The sequence below is a fragment of the Neopsephotus bourkii genome, unplaced genomic scaffold (genome assembly GCF_033783945.1).
Source record: "Neopsephotus bourkii isolate Nb327-2 ecotype Australia unplaced genomic scaffold, CSIRO-AGI_Nbou_v1 NB_1036, whole genome shotgun sequence".
NCBI classification, from domain to species: domain Eukaryota; kingdom Metazoa; phylum Chordata; class Aves; order Psittaciformes; family Psittacidae; genus Neopsephotus; species Neopsephotus bourkii.
Genome location: NW_026901525.1, coordinates 703,719 through 709,163, shown reverse-complemented (window position 1 = coordinate 709,163; position 5,445 = coordinate 703,719). Strand labels below are relative to the sequence as shown.

Sequence of the window (5,445 nt, the reverse complement as noted above, 5' to 3'; positions counted from 1 at the left end):
CAGTTTGTGCTGATTGGAACTCACAGTACAAAACGTTCCAGCGGATGCTTCCGGGCCTCCGGGAGCTCTTGAGGCTGCAATAATGAAAAGTTATTAATCAGCCTATTATTAATTTATTATAATTATTAACTGCTGACATCCTGCTCAGCTCCAGCTGGTGGGGCTGCAGTTGCAGATGGCAGGAGCCTGCCATGAGGAGAGATGATCTTGTTATAGCCCTGCTCCAAGCCATGCACTGAGGTGACAACGAATGGGGAAAGGGAAGGAGGTAGAGAAGCTCTTCAGATGCCTCCATTAGAAATAACAGCCTAGGACTGCCGTATGTATTAAGTTTCCTGCCCAAGCAGCATAACACAGTCTATGGTGTCTTACAGGAGAGGTGGCAGCACCACAGAGAACAGCTTAAGGATGTGAGTAGTGGTGTTTCAGAGCAGAAACAGAAAACCAGGGGAGATGGGAAGGTTGTGGTTCAAAATCTCTTTGGTGGAGTAGACACAGAGCACATGCTCCATGTATCATTACCCCACATCAGCCAGGATCAGGGCTTTGTGTGCATGGCCTCATTGATGTGCACTGCTCCATCTACCCAAACCAACCTCCAGCTTCTCACGTTAACCCACAGAGACCTTATAACATCAAGTTTCAGATGTCCCTTCCCAGGGCACCACTCTTCACACAAAACAGGCAAGAAGTGCATAAAACCCAGCCTTCTTTTAAAGCTTTTTCAGGTTTGAGCTGTTGAACTCATTGCCTTGAGTGGTTTTGGATTCAGAATGTTGCGCTATTATAGAGGGAAATGCCCTGGGGCATAATAACATGGATTCAGACTGAAACTTGAGCCCCAGACTGGGCACAAGACCTGATGTTTCTGAGCAGGAATTAACCCCTTACTGTTCACAGCTAGGAAGAAACTTTCAGCTGCAGTTCAGAGAGCAGCAGAAGGAGCCATTTCCATCCCCAGCCTGATGCTATAAGAGAAACTATTGGATTAGAGGCATAGGATAAATCACTGCCTGTGCCTCGGTTTCCTCAGTATGTAGCCAAGAGGAGACTAACAAAACAGTTTAGCCAAAAAAAGCCAAGGTCTCAGAAACCCTCCAAGTTCACACACACTGATTTTGAGATCTTACCAGAAAATTCCCTGTTGTCCCCCAGTCCCTCCTCTCCCAAACCCACAGCAGCTCCTCAAGGGACACTGCTGCTATCTAGAGAGCACCCCTGGGTGCCAGGACACTTATTATACCCTCTCCTGTGGCCCAGCTATGGAGACCTGCCACAGCCCTGGCTGATGAGAGCCTTGTCATTACCCAACTACATTGCAATTGCTTTTAACTCCAGCCAAGTTAAAGTAAAATGTAAATGAAGGTGTTCATTCCCAGCATCCACAACCAAACAACAGAGCTAGGGATGTTTGTAAGAGACAGAGGTGAGGGAACAAAGAGAAAAAGCACATTTCACATAGCCTCAACAAGTTCAACTCAGAGCAGCCTCTCTCTGTAACCCAGCCTCTGCTGGAGACCTTTCCAGAAGAGGTGGTGGGGAGGATTTTCTGCCCTCAGAACACCCCCTTTCTTGGCAGGGAGATGGTGGGAACATGTCTGTCACCCAGGGGATACCACCCAAAGGGTCTTCAATCTGCCACCTCCACCCCAGCTTTGCAGAGATGGAGGCAGATCTCCAACTTACCCTCCTCACCACATGCAGGTAATTCAGAGCCACAAGGATGCTGCTTGCCAGCAATGCCCTACCTTATATAGCAAATAGCCTCCAATTTAAGGCAACGATTTGCAGCTGTATGGATCATGTGCTTATAGAGACCACCTCTCACAGCCATTGAATGGGCTTCTGTCCTGATATTTAAAGGAAAAGAGCTGAATAAAGAGCTGACATCCAGCTGGATGGGGTATGGTGGTTATGAGGCTCAGCCAACTCTTCCCAAGTATTTCCAGCTTGTGCAGCTTTGGTTTTTCAATGGAATGCTAATAATTGATGTGGGAGGATGCAAGCAGAATTACCCAGCAGTTCCTCTTGCCAGGTAAGTTTACTTAGACCAGACCTACAGAAGAGCTCCCCAACCTATGCTGTAAGAGGAGGATAATGATGATGATGTCTACCGTTGACACAATCCCTTCCCCAAAATTGAAGCTGTGGAAGATGAAGAGGCCTCCTGCAACTCAATGGGCCAAACACAGAGAGGAATCCAACATCAGGAAGCATTGTCCATGGTGGGAGCGTGGGGCTGCTGGTGTTTCCTCTGGAAGTCATTGACAGGGATGCAGTTCAGTCTGAGCTTTATCAGAACCAGCTGTTCCAATTCTCCATTTCCAATGACTTGGTGCTGATGGGAGTGGATTACAGGGAATAATGAGAAAGGCAGAATCAGATTGGAATGCTTGGATTTTATCTAAATGGAACGCTTAAATGGATTTAGCCTTTATTATTATTGTTTTGTTACAGGCAGTAGCACAGGGTCCCTATTATTTTTAATTGGCTTTGTTCCTCATTAGATTGAACACAGATTGTCAACCAGCAGAATTCCTCATTGAATACAAATCCAGGCACCAAATGTCCAGGCTCCAGCAGTCCTGAACAAATGCTGATATTCTGGGCCTTTCTATAGAGGGGGAAATATCCCACCAGGGAATTCTCTGGGCTCTCAGACATCGGATACAGGGCGAGTTGTCCTGTCCTCCCACCATGGGGATGGACACAGCCTCAGGAAAAACAGCCCCTGGTTTGAAGAGGGGAGGAAATACTCATGAGCAGGGCTGGGAATAGGTGAGGGACACGTGCAAATCCCAAAGGTGTGCTTAGCAGCACAAATGCCAATTGTCTTGTAGCAGGTAAATAATGGGAAATGTTTGACTGCTGTAGTAGCTGCTAATAATAGCTGCTGATGCTCAGGAAATGCTGTCACACAGAGCAGGAATAGGCTGCTCTTTGCCTCAAATCCTGTACAATAGACCAAAAATACTCGGAGGCGGCATCCTGGAGCCAGTGGCGTCAGCCATGCCCAGATAGCCATCACTCGCATGAGGCAGCCCTGTCTTGCAGACCAGCACAAGGAGTTTTATCCGGCTATTCTCTGTTAGGATTTTATCTGTTTGTATACACATTACTTTTTTTAAGAGCTTCCTGTCGTTGGAAAGCAGGGAAAAGGGTCCAGGAGCTCCAAAAGACAGGGAGAAACCCAGGGAGGATACTTAGGTGAGATGGGCTGTGTCTTCAGGACCTCAGAAGAGATGGGAAAAGGTGGGAATGAAGATGTGGAGATTACTTACAGCAGGGCAGAGGGCTCCAAAACAGGGCTTTGTGCATACAGAGTGAGGCCTGCTAGGGAGCTGGAGGAACGGGAAGCAGGAGATGACCCACCATGTCCATGTACTGAGGCGGGAGCAGAGCAGCAGTTGCCTGCACTCTGGGATGAGGCAGGGCAAGCCATCACTGCCTTCAGCAAAGCTGCCTTGGGAGCAGTAAGTCAGCATTAGCCACAGAGTTGGTAAATGTTCTTTATATGGTGTAAGCAGAAAAGCTCATGAAGGATTTGTCCTGGTCACTGCTTGAATGGTGGTGCCATGTGAGGTCTGGCCATGGGGTACAGCCATAAAGACATTTGAGCCTCACCTCATTCTTCAATACCTGAATGTTTAGGTGGATGTTTGGTCCTGGCAAACCGCATTCCTCCCTGCCTTGACTCCTTTCCAGCACACCCCAAGGCTCCATCCAACATGCAAGCCCCTAGTAACATCCTTCCATTGCACCCAAATATCCTATAGCATTTGGGCACCGTGGGGAGACTGCTCAGGCTCTGGAGACTGCTGGGACATTCATTATATGGCATGGTGTGGTGCCAACATCTCTGGAACGCAGAAGCTGATTCCATCCATCATTACAGACTGGTTTGGGTTGGAAGGGACCTTAAAGCTCATCCAGTTCCAACACCTGCCATGGGCAGAGACACCTTCCACTAGAGCAGCTTGCTTCAAACCCTGTCCAACTTGGCCTTGAACACTGCCAGGGATGGGGCTTGACCCAATGGCTTGATGCCATGGTGAGAGGCACTCAAGAGCCTTGAACTTAATTCTAGGCTTCACACAGAAAGCAAGAGCTACCGGTAGGTGCCTTTGGGTTGTGGTTGTCAAATGGGCTCTCCTTGAGCTGCCATAGCAGCCATGTGCTTGCAGCAGGCACGTCCTGGATTCCTGGGACAAGATGCCTTCTCAAGGCTCTTGTATTGGAGGCTTGGATAGACCATGAAGAGTCCACTGATAATGGAGATATTTGGGTTTTTTTACAGTACCTTCCCAGTTTGCTGGGATCACTCGGAATTCCAGCCCTGTCCTTGGATGCACTCGCTGTCCCTTCCAGCAAGGCATTGCCTGCAAATCTAATAATCATCTGTGTTACGCCATCATTCAACTGTTAATGAAAACATTGAATAAAGCTGCCCCGGGAGAGACCCTGTGTGGATGCCTGCTCAATCCATCTGTCTGTTTTGACAGTGAGCAGCTGACAACCACTCCCCTGGTACCTCACAAACAGGTTTCTCACCCGTCCTACAACAACTGCATGTAGATGAGGGTTCCCTGTGAGACAGTGACAAAACCTCACTGCCCTGGCCATGTCTGACACAGACAGGTCCTTGTCTGTGCACAGAGCAAAGTTCTGGGTCACAAAAGGACATTAGATTGATTTGACACATCAGTTCTTGACAAGTCCATCAAGTCGGATGTCCTTGTCATCTTCAGGGTGCTTACAAGCAGTGTGACTGTTTCTTCCAGTGTTTTCTAGTTTATAAACAAGCCTGGACCTCCTCTCCCTAAGCTTGGGTTAAGCTGTAGTCCTACTTTTACCTCTAAAGTGGGCATCTTTTTCAATGCACCTTTTTAGAGCACAGGCACACCGATTTCTCCATCTGTTGGCTCTTGAAGGCCTTGGGGACAGTTTAACCAGGGTAGCAGTAACAATTCTCTTTCCTTCCATGCTCTTTTCAGCTCAGGGTTGGTATCTGAAGATCTTTCCCACTGGACACTCAAATGTGCATCATGGAGGTCCTCATGCAATTGCAAAAAGCCGTTTGTGAAGCAAGGAAGGGGTTAGTGCCTTTGGCCCATTCGTTTGCAAGGAAAAATCTCAATTACAGTGTTGGTTTTGGACATTCTGTTCATGTCACAGAGATTTATGATGCCTGAGTCACAGCGAGCCCCTTTTGCTGCAAAATAAACCCTGCTTTGGACTATTTGGGGTTATCTTACCAAATCCTAGGGGTCTGCAGCGGTGCTGTGGGAAGGGAACATTCCCATAACAACCATTGCTGGGGGGGAATATACAAGACATTGGGATGGGGATATAATTACAGGCTGTTCCAAGCCTTCAGCCTGAATACCAACACCTCAGTGCAAGCAGTTATTCACTTCACTTGTACCAGCAGCTGGCTGCGGCTGC

The 5,445-nt window shown here is 48.0% G+C and overlaps 1 long non-coding RNA gene across 1 annotated transcript; it reads left to right on the top strand.

Annotated features, from left to right (window-relative positions):
* Positions 1-1,882: 1,882 nt before the first annotated feature.
* LOC133216271 (uncharacterized) lies at positions 1,883-5,241 on the top strand. The gene is made up of 2 exons (XR_009726598.1): positions 1,883-2,035; positions 4,995-5,241. It is a non-coding gene; the product is annotated as an uncharacterized LOC133216271 (long non-coding RNA).
* Positions 5,242-5,445: the final 204 nt, after the last annotated feature.